The following is a 21,319-nucleotide window of genomic DNA, read 5'->3' as shown; positions in this document are numbered from 1 at the left end:
TTCAAGGAAGTTAGAAAATATTATTCTTATTGCTTACCCTTTCAGTTAATATAGTAGTTTCATTTTTTCCTAGGTTTTATTGGAATTTATGGTCAGAGTAGCATTCAAACACTATACCCAAGAGGTTTGAGATGATGATGGAATAATAAAGAATATCTGCAAAAATGTACATATGAATAGTTAACAAGTGAATGGAAATGACTAACACTATGACACTATGATATTTAAATTATTAAGATATTCTCAAAATATTTTGCATATTATTTATTGTATAAACTTACATTCTCTCTTTTTCTAATTTTTCTTTCTCTAAATACATTTCCATGAGTATATCCTGTATTCTTATTTATAATCTTTAAGAAGTAATTACATTAAAATGGAACTAATTGTGGTAATTTCTGTACCTCTTAAATGAAAAGTATGTGCTTTAAAAAAGAAATATAGAGGTGCTATCTCTTTCCCCAATTCCACTAAAATAAAAATATCTGTGGCATTCATGGGAAGCCTAAACAGAATAATTTTATGTATAGCTCCAAACTTGGGAACAGTAATAGAGAATGAGTGGAGGCAATCTTCCAAAATAAAAAGCCTATCCAAATAATTTGTGAATGTTGCCAAAATATAAAGATGGTGTTGTACAGATCAGTCTGTGTAGAAAACTCTCATTGAAGAAACATACTTTGTTTTATTCAGTCAGCAGAAAATACAAGAAAAATAGTAGATTGACAGAAAAGAAAAATTATAGTTCACTTTTCAATTTTGGTTTGATGTAGAATCCAGGTGAATAAATATTCCACATAATACCATATATATTTAAAAGGTTAGGTTTCTGGTTTCAGTTGTAACACATAAAAAGCTTGGAAGTCATTAATCTCATCTTACAATAAGAAAAAAAAAGCTAAAGACACTGAAAAATCAATTTCCCAAGGCCCTTCAGAAAATTGGCCTGTTGACCTAAAACAGAGAAGCTGAAGCAAAATTAATATAAGTAGAGAGTTTATTTGAGCCAAACTTGAGAAATGCAACCTGGGAGAGTAGATTCAAGTTGCCCTGAATACACACGCCTATTAGCAGCAGTTACAAGCAGATTTTCAAAGGCAAAAAATGGGGAACAGTGAGTGGGCTGATAGAAAGTTGTTTGTTTCTCATTGGTTTATAGAAAGTTATTTCTCATTTGTTTATAGAAATAACACTTATTAATGATTGGCTGTACATTCTTAAGCTACAGGGTATAGGTTATAGTGTCCTGTATGGCATTATTAAGTTAATTTATAGCTACTTGTAACAATAGCAAGCAGTTTCAAGAGAGGAATACATAACTCAAAGTGGAGAGTAGGATGGGATTGCTGTTTCATCTTATTGTCCAGGCCTGATAACTAATAGAACTTGCCTTCCTCAGATAAAAGCTCTTTTCTTTTCTCATTTCCCTTTTTTGATCTAAAATCTTTATTCTTGAAAGAATTGATGATCAAAAGTTGAGTGTCAAAATGTCTGTCATTGCTGGGAAGATTCGTTGCTGAGTAGTGTTGTCAAAGTCACTGATCTATGGCTGCTGTCACTTGTTGAATTATACCTACTCATTAGAGTACTATGAATTTAGTTTTTTCAGAAGAAGTAAAACAATGAAAAATAAATAACGTTTAAAAATTAAATAGTAGAAACATAGTGCACAATCAAAAGAGGATTTGTGTGCCACAACAACAGCAACAACAACAAAATCTATTTCATCAGGGCGTCAACTAAAACTGGGTTATTTTATAAAGAAAATTAAACTGGGATCTTTTATAGAGATTTGTTGTTGCCAAGAAGTGATTCAGCATCTACTCCAAATTGTAGACAAATAATAAAACTCAAAAATAACAAACAAGGCTATAAGCTAACAATAGATATACTATAACTTCCTTCTGAAACATACTTTTTTCTTTTTCCAATTCTCCATTTTTATCAAAGATGATCTTAGCAGGACCAATTTATTTGCAAAACAAGTTTTAGTCTTATTATACTTGGCCTGCTTATTTGCATAAAGTGCAACAAGAATACAGAATGGCCATATTGGTTATTTTAAAGTTGGCTTTGCTGGGACTTATTTCATAAGAAATTTCAGATGAGACTTTTAAAACCCTTGAGGCTAACCAAGTGAAAGACTTCTCATCAGACTGTCTGTAATACTTGTGCAAATTGGGTGAATTCCTATCTTCTCAAGGTGCCAAAATAACTTGAGGGTCCTGGGCCGGTCAGAAGATAACACTCTTTACCTACTGCAAGAATAGAAACTTTGTAAAGGAATCATGTAAACAAGGTACAGGCTGTTTATTGGCTCTGTAAACTCAACCTGCATTCCCCAAAGCAGTCTGGTCATATTTGAAAATATGCCATTCCAGTTAAAGCCTTGGTAAAATTACCAAGGAGGAGGTTTAATAGGCAGAAGAGAAGAGAAAGAGAAACAGCCCGAATAAGAGGTCCAAATGGGACCAAGCGAGCCCAAATAAGACCAAAAGGTTGAGAGGTCAAAATTCAGGAGAACTGACCAGCGACACCTGGTGGGACTTCTGAAGACAAATGGTCATGCTGGTACCAAATGCCATGTTCAGATGGTTGGGGAGGTCACTCTGAATCCTGCTGACTTATGCCAGATATGTCAACCTAAAAGGTATTGATAAAAAAGGGGGACTATAAAATCCAGCAAATTTGCCACCAGGCAGTCCTTTCCACTAGGAGACCCCTCTCTATATATAGAGAGAGCTGTTTCTCTTTCTCTTCTCTTCTGCCTATTAAACCTTCTCTTATTAAAAAGGAGTAAAACTCTGTAAAATATTTGGAGGGATTTATTCTGACCCAACTATGAGTGGCCAAAGCCTAAGGCACAGTCTCAAGAGGTCCCGAGAACATGTGCCCAAGGTGGTTGGGTAACAGCTTGATTTTACACATTTCAGGGGGCAGAAGTTACAGGCAGATATCAATCTATTCATGTAAGATGTACATCGGTTTGGTAAGGAAAGGCAGGAAAACCTGAAGCAGGGTAGGGGCATGCCTCCAGGTCATAAGTGGATTCAAAGATTTTTCTGATTGGCAATTGATTGAAAGAGTTAGGATATTATCCAAAGACCTAGAATCAACAGAAAGGAGTGTCTGGGTTGAGATAAGGGGTTGTGGAGACCATGGTGTTTATTATGTCAATGAAGCCTCCAGTTAGCAGGCTTCAGAGAGAATAGATGATAAATGTCTCTTATCAGACCTAAAAATGTGTCACACTCTTAGTTAAATCTCTCTTGCATCAAGAAACGATCTGAAAACAAAGGGAGATTCTCAATAGGATGTAGACGTTCCCCACAAGAGACAGCTTTGCAGTGCTATTTCAAAATATGTCAAAGGAATATATTTTAGAGTAAAATACTTCAATTTCTTTCAGAGCCTGCTACCTATCATCTGATGCTATATTAGAGCCAGGTTGGAATTTGATATTTTGTGCTACAAAGAGTCTGTTTTCTCACTCTTAAGATCTCTGTTTTACTGTTAATGCTGGTTAATTGTGCCTGAATTCCAAAGGGAGGAGAGTGTAATAATGCATGTCCAACCTGTCCATGCCATTGTGGCCTGAACTAGTTTTCCAGTTTTACTCTGGAATGTCTTTGGCCAAAAGAAAGGATCCATTCCATTGGTTAGGGGCTTTTAATTTCATTTTTGGTTTACAAAAGAAGAGGCTGAGGCAAAATTAAAATAAGTAAGAAGAAATTTATTTGTGCAAAGCTTGCCAATTGCAACCAAAGAACATACATTCAAGTTTCCCTGAATACACACTCCTATTAGCAGCAGTTACAAGTGGATTTTTAAAAGCCAAAAAAAAAAAAGAGGGAGAATGAGTGGGCTGATACAAGATTGTTTGCCAGGAATTCTCGCTGGTTTATAGAAATAACATTGATTAGTGATTGGCTATACATTCTTAAGCTATAGGGTGTGGTTTATAGTGTCCTGTATGGCATTATTAGGTTAATTTATTTTTTATCTTATTTTTTGGAGATAGAGTCTCTCTTTGTCACCCAGGCTGGAGTATAGTGGTGCGATCTTGCCTCACTGCAATCACCACCTCCCAGGTTCAAGCGATTCCCCTGCCTCAGCCTCCCAAGTAGCTGGGATTACAGGCGCACACCACCACACCTGGCTAATTTTTGTATTTTTAGTAAAGACGTGGTTTCACCATGTTGGCCAGGCTGGTCTCAAACTCCTCACCTCGGGTGATCTGCCAGCCTTGGCCTCCTAAAGTGCTGGGATTACAGGCGTGAGCCACTGAGCCCAGCCTATTAGGTTAATTTATAGCTACTTGGGGCAATCACAACCAGTTTCAAGAGATGAATACATAACTCAAGTGGGGGAGTAAGGTATGATTTTCTGTCTCATTTTAATCTCGCCCTGGGCCTGATCATTAAAAGGACTTGCATTCCTCAAATAGAAGTTCCTTTTTTCCTTCAGTTCACAGGGAAAATTGCCAGCCCAAAATCTGAAGAGACAACTGCATATAGGAAAGTGCAGTCAAGATCAGCCTATCTGGTTCAAATGCCAATAGAGCCACAAGCTGGTAGGAACACGTAAACAATAACCTTGAGGAAGTGCTAGAAGTAAAATTTACACTAGTATGAGAGGGAGAGATTCCTGGTATCTAGAGCCTTAGGGGGACCCCTTTTTCAAGGGTTTTACCTCTAGGAACCCCACCATGTTCTCATGCTGAAGAGCCAAGAAAAACCCTTCATGTTTCTGGCAGGAAGAGGGTAAGGAAATAACCATTTTGGAATATTTCTAGAGCCTTCTCCATAGCAAAGACCAATCCATACAGAAAAACTTTACTAAAGCCTCATCTGAGAGGAGAGAAGGGAAATAACCCAATTCCCGCACATTCCAGCCTTTCTGTCTCACTTAAGGAGGAGAGAAACTAAGACTTGAGAAGTTATCAACTGAAGAATGACAAGGTTCATAAACCAGGAAAGGAGAACTGTATTTCTCATAAAGGGCTGCAGCCTGCAGGTTGGCCATTCTGGCAGGTTGGCCATTCTGACAGGTTGGCCATTCTGACAGGTTGGGAAGCATAGCCTCTATACTTCTAGGGAGGGGCAAAGGGAACAGAATTTATGCTGAGTGGGGTTTGCAAATATACATATTTGATAAGCTATAGGAGTAATGAAGACTTATAAAAGGGGAAACACACACACCTGAGGCTGAGCTTGATGCTCCTTCATGGGTCCCATGAAAACGTAGTGGCATTCGCATGATTCAAGGGTGTTTTCAGGCATCCAACATCAAAAGGTGAAGCAGAGGACATGAAAATCCTCACTGTGCAATCTCTGTAGTATGGCCAGAATGACTCTGTGGTCAATGGTTTCTTATCAGGCAAAAAAGAAGGGGCATCAGCAGGTGGTTGGTTGATATCAGAGGTGGAGTCTCTGGAAAGGGCTGGTTTCTGTTAGGTCTTTAGGGAAGAAAACCTGATCCTAATCATGTTTAGCTAGGAAGGAAGTGTAACAAGGTGTGTCTTACCCCTCCCATCCTGTCATGGCCAAGAACTGTTTTCAAGATTACTCTCAGGTCCCCTTGGCCAAGAGATGGCACATTCAGTTGATTGGGGGCTTAGAATTATACTTTTATTTCTCAAGGTACACAACCCAGGGACATAGGCACACTGAAAGGCTGAATTTACTCACAGAATTATAAAATACTTACCCTCCCCTTGCACCTTACCACCACATCAATAAGGCCTCAGTATAATATCAGGGGATTTCAGCTTTAAAACCTACAAGATGCACACTGTAGGGGCTAAGGGATTCCCTTAGCCCTCTGAAGGATCACTGAAAAATCAACTTACAAAAGGCAGATTTATAGGAGAAATGGCATACAAATTTATTAACATGCATGGGGAGAACCACAGAGTGATTATCCCAATGCCCCAATGAGATACAGAAGCTTGTTTACCATCTTGAAATTGCAGAAGAAACAGGGGTTCAGTGTATGGCCATAAACAGGTGATGGTGGTAAATTAGGATATAGTGGCCACACAGGTTATGGAGCGGAAAGAGCAGGCCTGGCTAGCAAAGGCTGTTTTTTTATATTGATGAAGTCTCATAGGCAGCAGCCCTCAGAGAGAATAGATGGGAAATGTTTCTTTCATAACTTTAAAGGTGTCAGACTCTCAGTTAATCTTTCCTAGAGCCAGACAAACAAGGACCTCAGAGAAAGCCTGGCTGCATCAATGCTGAGTCTCTACAGATGCAAATCTCCCCCATAAAAGACAGCTTTTCAGGGCTACTTCTGTTTGCAGGCCATATGAACAGTCATCTCAAAATATGTCAAAGAAGTATATCTTGAGGTTAAATATTTTGATTTCCATCAATATGCTATTTAGAAAGAGATTTTAGGGAAAACCCAAGAAAACAAAGGAGACAGAAAACAAGGACACTATAGGCAATTGAAATCTCTGACACATGCAGCAACAGCAAATATTAAATGCATCCCATCCCCCTAACAGATTAACATAAAACCTCACAGGAAAAGCCTATTCGCCTCAGTTCCCATTACCTCATACGTCATGTCTGCCTTTCAAGAAAAAAGTTGCAAGACATATCAAGGGCATTAAAACAAAAAAGTCTGAAGATACAAAGCAAGCATCCGAACTAGACTCAGACAAGACCCAGATTTTGGATTTATCAAACAGGGAATGTAAGATAACTGTAATTATAATTAATATGCTAAGGACTCTAATGGAAGAAGTAGACAAAATGCAAGGACAAATGGGTAACGTAAGTAGAGAGGTAATGCAACAGTGAAGTAGTACTACATATCCATTAGAATGGCAAAAATCCAGGACACTGAGAATACCACATGCTGGCAAGGATTTGGAGCAATGAGGATTCTCATTCATTGCTGGTGGGAATGCAAAATCGTGCAGCTACTTTGAAAGACAGTGTTAACAAAAGACCATGGGATCTGCAGAGGAGAAAAGGAGAGTTTTATTTTCTTAAAAAAAAAAAAATCTGTGGACTGGGGAGATACAGCCTCCACTGTAAAATGAAAGCCTTTCCTGAGGGGGTGAGGTTAGAGAATGAGTGATGATAAAGGCAAAACTTGCAGGGCAGGAGAGAGGAGTCAGGGGAATGAGAACAGAATCTTGATTGGGGGACCTTTAAGTCCCAAATCACCAGTCTCTCTTAATTGGCTGATTCCAGATGGTCAGTCAGTTGGGACCAGGTGGTTTGTTTGAAGTAAGTTGGGGAATTTCCAGCTGTAGTGTATCTCAGCACTGCCAACAAGAACTGGTTTGGCTTGATTGTAGAAAGAGAGGTCCTGTGACATGTTTACAACATTTTTCTGCAAGCACAGAATACACAACAGCTTCCTCACCCAGACATGGCCAACTCATTCTATTTTAACTTTGATCACCTCAGTTAGCCACAGGGAGCCCATTCTGCCTGTTGGCTAGGAACATACTGTAACAGCAGTTCAACAGTTTCTTACAAAATTAAACTTACTCTTAGTACTAGATAAAGCAATCATGCTTTTGGATATTGATCCCAAAGGAGCTGAAAATGTACGTCCAACTCCAAACCTGCACATAGATGTTTACAGCAGTTTTATTCATAATTGCCAAAACTGGGAAGCAACCCAGATGTTGAAGAAAATTCAAATATTTCACCCTAAAATATATTTCCTTGAAGATAGATATTAAGAAGGGCTGAACGTACAAGAAGAAATGAAAAGTTGTCTTTTGTAGGGGAGATTTGCTTTGTAGAGATCTGCATTGATGCAGCCTGGCTTTTTCTGAGGCCTTTCCTTGTCTGGATCTGGGAATGATAAACTGAGAGTCTGACACCTTTAAGCAACTGAAAGAGACATTTACCATTTATTCTTTCTGAGGACTACCATCTGTGAGAGTGTATTTACATAATGCGTCCACCTTTGCTAGCCAGGCCTTCTCTTCTCCCCCTCCCATAACCTATTTTGCCACAGTAATCTGTTTCACGATGATCCAAGCCCCCATTCTTTCAGTAACCTCAAGACGGTATATAAGTTTCTGAACCGCATTGGGGCTTGAGGTAATCACTCTATGGTTCTCCTTTATGTGCATATTAATAAATTTGATTCCATTTTTCCTAATAATCTTCTTTTGTGAGTTGACTTTTCAGTGAACCTTCAGAGAGTGGAGGGGAAGCTTTCTTTGGCTCCTACAATGTCTTTTAGCAGGGGAATGAATGAGTTAACTCTGGTACATTGAGACAATGAAATATTATTTAGTGCTAAAAAGAAATGAGTATCAAGGCATGAACAGATATAGAAGAAATGGAAATGCATATTACTAAGTGAAAGAAATCAATCTACAAATGCTACATACTGTATGGTCTCAACTGTATGACATTCTGGAAAAGGCAAAACTGTGGCAACAGTAAAAATATAAGTGATTGCAAGGGACTAGGGGAAAGGGAGAGATAATAGGCAGAAGACAGGATATTTGGGGGAGTGAAACTATTCTGCATGACACTATAATAATGGATACATGTCATTACAGATTTGTCAGAACCTATAAAATGTACAACCCCAAAATGATCTTTAATGTAAACTGTGAACTTTTGGTGATATTGACCAGTGAAAGTCAACAAAAGTTTATTGACAGTAACAAATATACCACTTTGGACCAGGATATTGGTAGTGGGGAGGCTATGTATGTGTGGCAGTGAAGGGTATACGGGAATTCTCTGTCCTTGCTGTCTGATTTTGCTCTGAACCTAAATCTGCTTTTAAAAAATATCTTTATAAACATTTCTTCAGGGAAACATAAAATGATATATTCAGAAACTCAGTCTACATAAAGAAACCATCAAGAAAAGATAAATAATATGTAGAGGTAAAAGTAAATTCTCTTATGAGACTTCCTGTCAAACAATTTTGTATCAGCCCATTACTTGTTCCCTTTTGCATTTAAAAACCTGCTTGTAACAAAGGTGACAGAGCACTCCCCAAGGCCACTTGGAAGTGTGTCCCAGGCAGCTGTCCTCACTTTGGTTCAAGTATACTCTTCATATTACATTTTATGCTTAGGCTTCTTTCTTTTAAGCTGACAAAAACAACATATTGCATGATTATATTATATGAATATGTGTAATTAATGACAGCAGTTTTATAAGGAAGAGAAGAATTGGGAAAACTCTGATAGATATCAGCACTACCTATGAAGCATTTTAGTATTAAGTGTACTTTGTTATAAATGTACATTGCAAACTCTAGTGCAATCACACAAGACATTTTTTAAAGAATTATAATATTGTGAACGGGGTGAGTAATTCTAACCCTGAGGATCTAAAATCAATTTCCATGGCTTAAAAGCCAAAGGGATGGCAGAATTTGGCCACAGCTCAGGATGCCAAGAGCTTTTACTTTTAGATGCCATAGTAGCTGGGCTCCCACTGGGTTCTTGTTACAGAGCAAATGAATGACACAGCAGCCTCTGCTTCCCTTTTTAAAATTATGTTTGGCTTTAAAACTCTTAATGACAAGAAATAACCTCCTACAGCAAAATTGTGGGCTTGGTTGCCAGTTGGGTGAGGGCTTCTGTAGCTGGAGTGGGAGTGTGAGCTAGGCGCAGGATACCGCTGTTGGGGCTGGAGAGCGAACCCTGCCTAGACCGGAGTGTGAGCGGGATGTGCATTTTCCACCTGCTGGACTGGGCTGTGCTCACTGAGGACAGCTCCACCTTCTCCACTGGCAGGGCTTCAGTGCAGCTACCACAACCCCTCACACAAGTACTCTGTCTGGCTGAGGACTGCACCATCCCCAGCCCCCATGACCAGTGCCGATTCTCATCATTGAGGGCCTCAGCACAAGCCTGCCCAGCCCAGCCTTGCCCCCCACCCTCCCCAGACAGAGCACACAGCCCAGGTTCCTGGGGATTGCCCAAGCCGCCAACTTGGGCACCTGATCACTCTTCCCAGGGGCCTGAGGTTGTTGCTTCTAAACTCCCAATCGCTACCAACACAGCTGGCACCTACCCGCCAGCACCACCTGCGAACTTGCAGAGTGGGCCACTCAGCACCACCACCATCAGTGCACACTGCTGCAGATCCAGAGAATCATCTCACCACTGCTGCAGACATTGCCCATGCCACACTGACTTTTGAGGAACTGAGAACTTGCCCCCCTGCTCAGTCTACTGCTGCCACTGCCAGAATCCAAGCAAGCCACCTTGAAGCCCAAGAATCAGCCTGCTGGTAGCTATCAACACAGGTACCAGAATACACTGCCCTGGGACACAAAGATAGGCACACCCAGCCCACCACTGCCACCACTGGCCTGCAGACTGGCCCACTGGCATCACAGTCCCCAGCACAGCTTTACCACAGCCTTCACTAAAACTGCCACACAGCCCACTGAGGAAATCACAGGTACCACTAACACTGTTTACAGCCAAAGAAATCAGAGACTACCCTACTGCACGTACCCAGAATCAAAGGGAAGTATGCCACCCAACTAACACTGAGATACATCTCCAGGAAAGAGTCTTATCAGATGTGCAAAGGTCAACACAGGAAACAGGAAACAGGAAACAAGGAAATATGACACCTCCAAAGAAACACAATAATTTTCTAGCAATAAACCTTAATAAAAAAGAAATCTTCAGAATCCTAGCTAAAGAATTCAAAATATTGATTTTAAAGAAGCCCAATGAGGTTCAAGAGAATTCTGAAAAACAACACAAAGAAATCAGAATAATAATTCAAGATATTAATAGGAAACTTACCAAAAAGATTTTTTAAAAGAACCAAATAGAAATTCTACAGCTAGAGAATTCATTGAAGGAAATACAAAATACATTTGAGTCCTTCAACAATAGACTAGAAATGCATCAAAGTTAAGGAATTAACTGTGGAAACTATTTTAAAATGATCATAGTTGAGATACTTTCCAACTTTTTATATTTAGTTAGTTAACCTACATATTTTTTATTCTTTTAATTTGAAACGACTTTTAAGTAACTTCTAAACTGGACAAAATTATATGTTCTTAACAAATGCACATTTTTTATGCTTTTATAACTTTTCTTACCAAAAATATATCTTGCTATTTTTATACTCTGTATACAGAATTGTTTCTTTTATATCTAGTAGTTTTAATTACGTATATTAACTACAATTTTAACTCTTAGTAACCCTAATTGCTTGTGAAAACCCTAGGAAGTAATTTTGAATTATTTTACAAAACTATTTGAAGAGAAAACCACTTTATAATTTTTTGAAAGCTATGCTTCTCACTTTTTTGTTTAACAGATCTAAATATATGTAGCTGTTCTATATCATGTGAAAATAAGATAACATATGTTAACCTGTATTTATGTTTAATAATTAATGTTTCAGTATTTTAACTTATTTAGAAATGACTCAGCCATTTTATGATTATCTATTACTTAATTTAACATAAGATGACTTTAAGATTTTGAATTACTGAAAATAATTTTGAAACTATGACTACAGGTACCCTTCCTGTCTTCCCCAGTCATCCTGGATACCAAATAGCCATGTCTATGCCCAAGGATACCTACAAAGGAAGAACTCAAAACAGAACTCCATGGAGTTTCAGAATCTAAGAGAAAACTTACCCACAATTCTCAGTTGCTTCGAGAGAACAATGGACACCCTGAGCCCAGTGGGTACCATGCCTGGTCACTCAATGCTCCTGGGGGTTGCTAGATGCCCCACTGCAGGTCCCACTTCTGATACCATCTGTTGGGGAACGATTTGCAAATTGAGCAGCCACCAGAATCAGAATAGGTTCAGAGAGGCTCTGTGCTGCCACATGCTTGGAGGGGATTTATGACTAGAGAAAGGAAAGTGATGTACAGAAAGCAGAAGTGAGGTACAAAAAAAACTGGATTTGTTACAGCTCAGTGTTTGCCTTATTTGAACCTGGTTGGAACAGTTGGCCACCTTTCATTGGCTGAAACTAGCTGATTGGTACAAGAGTAGTTTACAGACTGTTTCCATATCTAGTTAAGTTACAGTTCACTATATACAGAGTAATGTTAAGGCTGAACTTAAAATCCATGAGGACACAGCTTTACGCTAAACTTAATTTAACAAGCCTATAAAGTGTTTGCACCAGAAAACAAAGCATATTTTGAGTAGCATTAGGGTAAACAAATGCCTGCAAATTTTACAGTATCTTACAGGAGGAGGTAGGGTACTTACCAGCAGCCCCAGTAGAAGGGGGAATTTGGTGATGTAATTCCCTGGCACTTCTAGCCTAAGAAGCTGAGCTCCCAGAGGATCCCACAAAAGCCCTTGGAAAGAAGGGCTTTTTCAGAAATACAGAACACACCCCCCAGAATGATAGGATGATAGGGTTTGAGAAATACAGGAATCCATTGCCCAGCTTGATATTGATGTGGGAACACTCTGTGCCCACATGCAAAGCAAGAGAGTGAGTGATTCTGGAAACAGCACTCAGTCAACGACAGACGGACAGTGGCGGATGAATACCCAGCTTCTCATCTGCTCAGCGGCAAAACAGTGAGACATGTTCTACAGTGCCTTGCTTGGGTAGGTGCATCACACATCCTCACCCTAATGTGTCATGACAAGGACTGAAGTGAAAGCTACACAATTTAAATGATTGGTGAGCAAGAACTATTCAAGGGCATAACACAAAAATTGTTTTGCCTGTTGTAACTGTACACATGATTTAAAAGACTTAAGTTTTCAGGACAAACATTATAGAGGACTTTCATTTCTTCCTAGATATACTTTTCAGCCATAAACTTTAAATAAACAAACTACTTGTTCAAGGAACCTAAAACCATTGGCAAAATGCATTACATTTGTGTTTTTTATATTTAATATATTTTCTTTATTAGTTTATATAAGATATACTACTTCCACTTTCTACTTATAATTACATATCTTGTTAGAGCAACAGTTAAAAAAAGTGTAGTAGATACAAGTAGTCTCCCCAAGCACCTAATCATCATCCAATATATCTACCTGTTTTTTCTGTCTCCTGAAAGATTATATTTTTCTCCCTCTTTGCCGCTGCTCAAGGTATCCCAGTGACATGCACAAAGTATATCTCTAGTGCTTATGAATATCTTAAAAGCCTCTGTAAGCTGAGCTGTGCAAACCCCAAAGCTTTTTGTTGGTATAAAGTTAATATGAGTTTGAATGAGGATCTTTGGCCTCCTTTGCAATATATTTAGCCATGTTACAACAGTGATTGTAGGCCGGGCACGGTGGCTCACGCCTGTAATCCCAGCATTTTGGGAGGCCTAGGCGGGCAGATCACTTGAGGTCAGGAGTTCCAGACCACCCTGGCCAACATGGTGAAACCCCGTCTCTACTAAAAATACAAAAAATTAGCCAGGTGTGGTGGCGAGCAGCCATAACCCCAGCTACTCAGGAGGCTGAGGCAGGAGAATCGCTTGAACTCGCGAGGCAGAGGTTGCAGTGAGCCAAGATTGTGCTACTGCACTACAGCTCAGGTGACAGAGCCAGACTTCGTCTCAAAAAAAAGTGAGTGTAGTGTCAAAGTGCTAATACAAAAAAAGAGTAATTTAGCTCGTTTTCCCCTCATTTTTCCAGTGTCTTTTCAAATAATAGTAATTTGTATGGCCAGCTTCCCTAGAAGACAAAGCCTGAGCAAAACTTCATAAGCCAAGATGTTTGAGAGGAGCTCAATCCCAGTGAAGCAAGAGTGAAGGGAAAATGCAGAAAGGCCGGAAAGGAAGGAGGGCGAACCCAGAGTGCATGACTGGAGGACGGGACACATTTTGGTGACAAGTTGACTGTATCTTCAAACCGTCTATCTGAGGCATGATGCAAGAGGTATCTACGGCGGGTCCCCACTGCTTCCAGCTCCCATTGGTCGAGCTCTCATAGCGGGGCGGTAACGCCTCCCTTCCTCCAGTGCCAATCAGATCCTTCAGAGCCTCCAGTCTTTGCAGCCCTAGGGAAGCTTCCGCACAAGGCAGGAGTCCTGCAGAGCGACTAGCAGGGCACATAAGGGACGGCGCACGCAGGTTAGAGCGGCTGCCATGAGAAGCCAGTGACAGCGCACGACTAGTAAGTCTCTGGCCAAAAAGCGAGACTAGCACCCCAGCCCCGTATGGTGAACCTACAGACTCCAGCACGGTGCTTAGCATAGGCCTATCTCTTGTATTCAATGGCACATTTACAATCCTTGTGAAGTTCATCTGTTAGGCACAGTGTATTGGCTCCACTCGGCGTGACCCACTACAGATGTTCGAACTTTTACGTGTTTTGAGACTAGGAAGAAATATGTTAATTTATAATTTAATTAAAATCAATAACTCATTCTTGAAAATTAATCTGAAGAAGTTCTATGAATTGGGAGAGGAGAGGAAATCTAAATAATTGACCATAAGGAATTAGCTGAGTCAATGATGATGCATCAAGTTAAGGGACTCTTTCCTCATTTTAAAAGGGCGACTAGTTTAAAATATTGCCATATGCTTTTGACATAATGTTAAATTTAAAAAGCGGAAGATGCGGCACCTTCCAATTGTGATTCAAAATTGCATTGGTCAGGAGAGTCAAAGTCACACCACAGTAAGGAAAAATATGGTTACATAAACGGATACAACACACACTGGGGCCTTTGCGGGTGTATGGTGGGAGGAAGGAGAGGATCAGGAAAAATAACTAATGGGTACTAGGTTTAATACCTGAGTGATAAAATAATCTGTACAACAAATCCCCATGACACAATTTTACCTATCTAGCAAACCTGCACGTGTACCCCTGAACTTAAAATTTAAAAAAAAAACAACCAAAAAAATCCCAGCAGCTTAGGACAACAAGCTTTTGTTTATTGCACACACACATGCCAAGTAACCATATGACATGATAGCTATGTTCAATGGCTTCACTACAGTAACCATTGTACTATCTACAGGAATCCCATAACCTCATGTTGTAAACTTCAAATGTACACAATAACATTTATTTTTAAAAAGAAAAAGGAAGTCTGCTGCGTGTTCGGGAGGTTCTCCCAGACGCCGTCCACACACATTGCCCATGATTCTTCCTGTTGGGTTGGAATCAGGTGGTGAATGGCACTGCTCCCTTAACCACCATGCTATCCAGTCACTAGAATTTCTGCCTATTCCTGCAAACACATGACTGTCCACAATCAGATAGTATCAGACATGTCAAGGTCAACCATCAGCCAAACCAGCATTTAGAGGATAAGCAAAAGAACAGGGGACCCTGCCCTGGAAGAGACTCACAGTTGTGCTGAGGGATGGAGGGAGTTTCTGCTGAAGCAGCACAAGCACAAAGGACACCATAAGTCAGCCTGTCCTTGTCCGCTTGGACCCAGTGTGCTTACTGAGACATGCCTGGAGTGCCTGTTCCTGTGCATAGCACATCACCCTGACAGCACAACTACAATCTTTGGACTCTGTGTCATAGTTCATCTTGTGCTGTCAGTGCTAATATTACTCATGAGAGTCCAAGAAGGTTGAGTCCAAGACAATTGATAATAATCGCCCAGCTCAGTACAGCACAAACACTTAGTGGAAATGGGCACTTAACTGAAAATCTCTTACTCCAGCGAGAGAGGTCATATTTTCCATTTATTTTACAACACTTCTTCAGATCCTATGTGAAGATCTGTTTTCCTAGAAAAGATCATTTATTCCAGTCATTTAGAACTAAAATTCAAAATCTGTGCACCCTTCCTTATTTAATATAGATAACAGAAAAAAAGTCTGAAAAAAAAATTGCAGGATATCTTCATGTGAAGTTCTTTGGTTCTCTGTGGAGCCAGGGATCCTGAATAGTTGCTTCTTGAGGTGTTTATCTAACCTGGGATGCTATGATAGGGGCCATAAAATCAATATGCTGAGTTGAAAAAGATTATATCTCAGCAGCTCGTAAAGAAAGCAAACCTAAAATATTTTAGGTAAGCATTTATTGTGCACTAAATAAGTGTGCTGCCTTAGCAAATGGAATTACCCAGACTACAAAAATGCAACAAACTTGGAAAAATCTTTAAATATACAGAATATTTAATATATCATTTAATGTGAAAAAAATGAAGAAAGTCTTTCCTTAAAAGAAATATCAAATTTCTCTAATCACATTCTTGTTTAACAACAAGACTGTAGTTAAAAAAATTCAAAGGAATAGCACTAAATCCAAACTATAAAAGAATATTAATATATAAATTAAGTGGCACATATCATGCCATACAGTTTTTTAAAATGACATATAGTGTTTTTAGGCTGGGCACAGTGGCTCGCACCTGTAATCCCAGCACTTTGGGAGGCTGGGGCAGGTAGATCACATGAGGTCAGGAGTTTGAGACCAGCCTGGGCAACATAGCAAGACCTTGTCTCTATTTTTAAAATCCAAAAATATTAGCCAGGCATGGTGGTGCCTGCCTGTGGTCCCAGTTACTCAGGAGGCTGAGGTGGGAGGATCACTTGAGCCCAGGAGATGAAGGCTGCAGTGAGTTATGACAGTGCCATTGCACTTCATCTTGGGCAACAGAGTGAGACCCTGTCTCCAGTAAATAAATAAATAAATAACATATAGTATTTTTACATTTCTTTATATTCATAGCTAAAATATTCAAGCAATTATTTTTATGTGTGGGTTGTGTTCTAAAAGTCGCAATGTATTTTTCCTGAAAAACAATGGTGTTTTTGAGGTCAGACTATCTTCCAAAAGTTCATTTAACTCAAAATATTATAGAAAGATAATACATTTGCAAACAAAGTTAAAGTAGACTAAACAAAAGTTAAGTAATAAAGCAGATTGTCAGATTAACATACAAGAAACAGTAGCCTTCAATACAAAAAATAATCAGACGATATAATGTAGGAGAGAGCCCCATTTCCAGCAAGAAAATAAAATATAAAATACTTAAGAATGAGCTTAACAAGAAATTTGCAAAACCTCTATAAGGAAAACTTTAAAATACTCCTGAAGAAGACTTGAATAAACACAAAGACATCCTTTGCTCTTTGGGATAGGATGATTCAACCCATCATTAGTATATCAGTTCTTCCTCAGTTGATTTAGAAACTTAACATGATCAAAAATAAATAAATGACAGGCATTTTTATGGAGCTAGACCAGTCAATACTAAAATCAATAGGAAAAAATAAAATGTTAGAATAGCTATGACAACATTGAAAAATAAAAACTACAAGGAAGTGAAATCCTACTAGATACGAAAATAGACTTTGAAGCCTCTATAACTAAAGCAATGTGGTGCTGGCACCTGAATAGACTGATAGGCCAGTGGAATCGAATACAGAGTCCAGGAATTGATCAAAGAAAAAAATGGAAATGTAATATATGATGATGATGGTGTCTTACATTACTGGGGCAAAAAATTCAAAATAAGCCATTTGAGGACATGGGCAGTAGTTCACATCTATAATTTCAGCACTTTGGGAGCCTTAAGCAGGAGGAACCTTTGAGCCCAGGAGTTCAAGACCAGCCTGGGCAATATAACAAGACCTTCCCCTGCCAACAGCCTTCCCCATCTCTATAAAAAGCAAACAAACAAACAAATTAGTTGGGCATGGTGGTATACAACTGTAGTCCTAACAGTTCAGGAGGCTGAGGTAGGAGGATCAGTTGAGCCCCCAGAGTTCAAGGCTACAGTGAGCTATGATTATGTTACTGCACACCAGCCTGGGTGACAGAGAGAGAGCCTGACTCTAAAACAAGCAAAAACAAAGACATTTGAAAAAAAGATAAAATTGGATCCTTAACTTGCACCATACAAAATAAGAAATTCCAACTGACTTGAGAAATAAGTATTAAAAATGAAACCATGCAAGTACTAGAACACATGGAAGCGTTCTTTCATAACCCACCAGGGATAAGGAAAGGCTCTATTCATTTATCAAATCTAGATGTGATAAAAGATAATAACAATATATTTAATTACATGAATATGTGGTTTTTATATCTTATATGTATTCTATGTTATGTATAATTGTGTTAAAAAAATAAATGATATTTAAATATATATTTTGCATTTCAGAAATATGTGATGGCAAACTGGGAGAAAATATTTGCAGCATGTATGTAGTAGGTGAAAAGCACTGTCTTTTGGTCTTAGGAACCCAGTTAAGGGATCTACTTAAGATTTAAGAAGCAAGAAATGGAATACCAGGCAAAAACAATAAAGTTACACCAAGGTCTATATGGGATTGACAACAAGACATTTTATCTGAGCCCTAGTCATTGTCCTGCGCATTCTGAACCGGGTAGGAACTCGAGTCTACATTTGGAAGGAACTGCAAGTGAGTGCCACGTGATCCAGTTGCAAAAATTAGAGACATCAGCAATTCCATGAAGATGTCACCACCCTAAGTGTCCGTAGAATCCCTGTTATAATAGTAGGATATTGACCCGTGAGTTGGATAAAATTTGTTCGTGACCTTATGATAAATGCTGCTGATTAAACCCCAGAGTTCTACTTGCCTTAATAACTGCCCTCTGGTTTTCATTCAATTCCCCTCCTCCTCCTCCAAGTGCACTGTGCCCTGTATCACTCAGTTCAGGCAAATACTCACCCATCTGCCTTTCTGCCTTTCCCAGGCCCAGCCATGTATGGTTATTTAGGTTGTGCAATCATAAATGAGCTTAAAAAAGTCTTTACTACAGATAAGTGGTACTGATAGATACTTTTCCAGCCTCTCATACAGTCCTGGTTGCCTGTATCAAACAGTTCTCTGTAAGAAGACACAAGCAAATCTCCTGGAGCTTAGTTTGCTTCCTACAAAAAGATTTCTGTTATTTAATCCTAAGAAAAGTCCTAAGTACTGAACTTATTTGATCATCAAATTGAAGATGTAATCTATTTACAGGGGTAACATTATTATCTATACTACTAAGAAGAAAAATAGCTATGAATTCAACAATAACATTTCCTTACTATTTTGAAACTTTAATTATAGTAATTGAAATGTATCATTTAAGTTTAATTAGACATAGATTTTTATCATATAGTACTTTTATGCATACATTAAAAGAAAAACATAAGTGAAATAAGTTGGTTAAAGTGTTTCAAAGACTTCTTTGTATTTCCTACCCAACTATTCAGAATCCTATTTCAACACAAAGTTATCAATGTCCGTGCTTTTCCACATACTGTGCCATTAACAGTATCAGTGATGTATCACTTAAAACAATTCACAAAAATAGACTCATAGCCATAGGTTACTAGAGGATAAAAGTTGCTTCAATATAGCAAACCTGCACAAGTACCCCTGAAACTAAAATAAAAGAAAAATCTAAATGTTTACCATCACTTTGGCTATCTAAGAATGTATATAAATAAAGTTATCATTTCTTTAAAAAAAAAAAGCTGTTTCAATTTTGCTTTCTAGGTTCTCTTCTACTAGATTCCCCCTGAATGTGCAATTAATCTTCTTTTCTTATTCTTGGACACATTGACACATAATACTTTCCCATTTACTTTTAAATCCTATAAACCATTTCTATTGATGGGACAACTCTGCCCATTTTGAAAACATTAGGATTAGGCCATTAGTTTTTTGTTTGTTTGTTTGTTTGTTTGTTTTTGAGACGGCGTTTTACTGTTGTTGCCCAGGCTGGAGTGCAATGGCACAATCTCGGCTCACTGCAACCTCGGCCTCCTAGGTTTAAGCGATTTTCCTGCCTCAGCTTCCCTAGTACCTGGGATTACAGGTGCCCACCACCATGCCCAGCTAAATTTTTATATTTTTTAGTAGAGACGGGGTTTCACTATGTTGGCCAGGCTGGTCTTGAACTCCTGACCTCAGGCTATCCACCAGCCTCAGCCTCCCAAAGTGCTGAGATTACAGGCGTGAGCCATCACACCCAGTCTAGGCCATTAGTTTTTAATAAAATGCCCACTGGGTTAGTTTTAGCCCATGTCAAGAGGAACATGAAAGTTACCTATTTGAAGAAGGTTTAAAAGGTAAATACCCTCACTGTTTTGCCATTGGCATCAAGATAACAATTTTTTAAAAATGGCTACAGTCTTTCTGAGTTTGTAGCAGTGGTTCACTTGGAGTCTCACACTGGTTTTTCTGGTCCTAAGAGTGGTGGTTTCCACACCCCACTCCCAGATGCTCCATGTTAGAACAGGTCTTCCCACTCTGCTGAAATAATGATAGTGTGTCTGCACTGAATGACAAGAATCCCTGTGGGACCTAGTGCCCATCTGACAGGTGTTCCCAGATCCCTAACCCCATATCTCTGCTGCTTATATTTCCCATCTAATTCTGGAAATTTACATGTGAGGAAGAGTAACTTTTGCTCTGGTCTATTGGAGATTTCTTATGAAGAACAGGTCACTTTCTTTTTCAACATTGTGTGATATCCCCATGGGCTTCAGTTAAATGAAAAGAATTTATGTAGTCATAATTGCTATCATAGTTTCTAATATACTGTTTTATAAAAAGGTATGATTTACAAGTAAAAAGCCATATTAAGTCTCCAATAACAGTTTCCTAAGATTTCAAATGTCTGCATTCTTATAAACATTAAACTGAACACCTCATCATTTTCTCCCTGACATAATCTAACTTATCTCCCTTTAGACCACAGAAACTATCCTTTTCTCATTTTCCAAAGGTCTCTATGTTGTGAAACAAGATCATTTATCTGGATCTTTCTCTGCTTTCTCTGCCTTCTGGTCATTTTTAACACCATTAACAGCAACTGCTTCTGCAGAACCACTTTAACTCCTGCTTTCAAGTTTGTCACAAACACCTCAGTTAGTTTCCTTAAATTTTCAGTGGAAGAGAATTTCCAATTCAGCACTCTGCTGATAACAAACACTGTGTCCTCAGCCGCCTGCATCTAACCCTGAGTGTCTTCATCTAAAGCAGTACAGTATAGTTGGACTCTGCTTGGAAACATATAGCTCAGCAGAGAAAGGACAAGGCATGGGACCAGGCAGGACAGGATTCAAGCTCCACAGTATTAGCTTTCTACTGCTGTGTAACAAATCACCACAACTTAATAGCTTAAAATAGCACATATTGGTTACCTCACAGTTCCTGTGGATTTAAAGTCCAGACATGGCCTTAGCTGGGTCTTCTGTAAGCTGCAATCCAGGTGCCAGCCAGGATTGAATTCTCTCTCACCTGGAGGCTTGACTGGGGAAGGATCTAGTTTTAAGCTCACTCAAGTTAACAGAGTTCATTTCCTTGTAGCTGTAGGATTCATGGCAGCTTGTTCTTCAAAGCCTGTGAGCACACCAAGATTCTAGACTGAGTCAGCTGGTAATATGGAGTCTTCTATGACATCACATAACATCC

The 21,319-nt window shown here is 39.0% G+C and overlaps 1 long non-coding RNA gene across 3 annotated transcripts in view; it reads right to left on the bottom strand.

Moving 5' to 3' along the window:
* LOC129041956 (uncharacterized) overlaps nt 1–21,302 on the bottom strand; it is a 161,541-nt gene extending 140,239 nt beyond the window's left edge. The window contains exon 1 of one of the 3 annotated variants that reach the window (XR_008504028.2): nt 21,049–21,302. This is a non-coding gene — a long non-coding RNA (uncharacterized LOC129041956). The remainder of the gene's footprint in view (nt 1–21,048) is intronic. The other 2 variants (XR_008504026.2, XR_008504027.2) reach the window with 2 other exon arrangements.
* Between the last annotated feature and the right edge of the window lie 17 nt (nt 21,303–21,319).

Source organism: Pongo pygmaeus, chromosome 7, assembly GCF_028885625.2.
Source record: "Pongo pygmaeus isolate AG05252 chromosome 7, NHGRI_mPonPyg2-v2.0_pri, whole genome shotgun sequence".
NCBI classification, from domain to species: Eukaryota; Metazoa; Chordata; class Mammalia; order Primates; family Hominidae; genus Pongo; species Pongo pygmaeus.
This window is presented reverse-complemented; position numbering and strand designations above follow the sequence as displayed.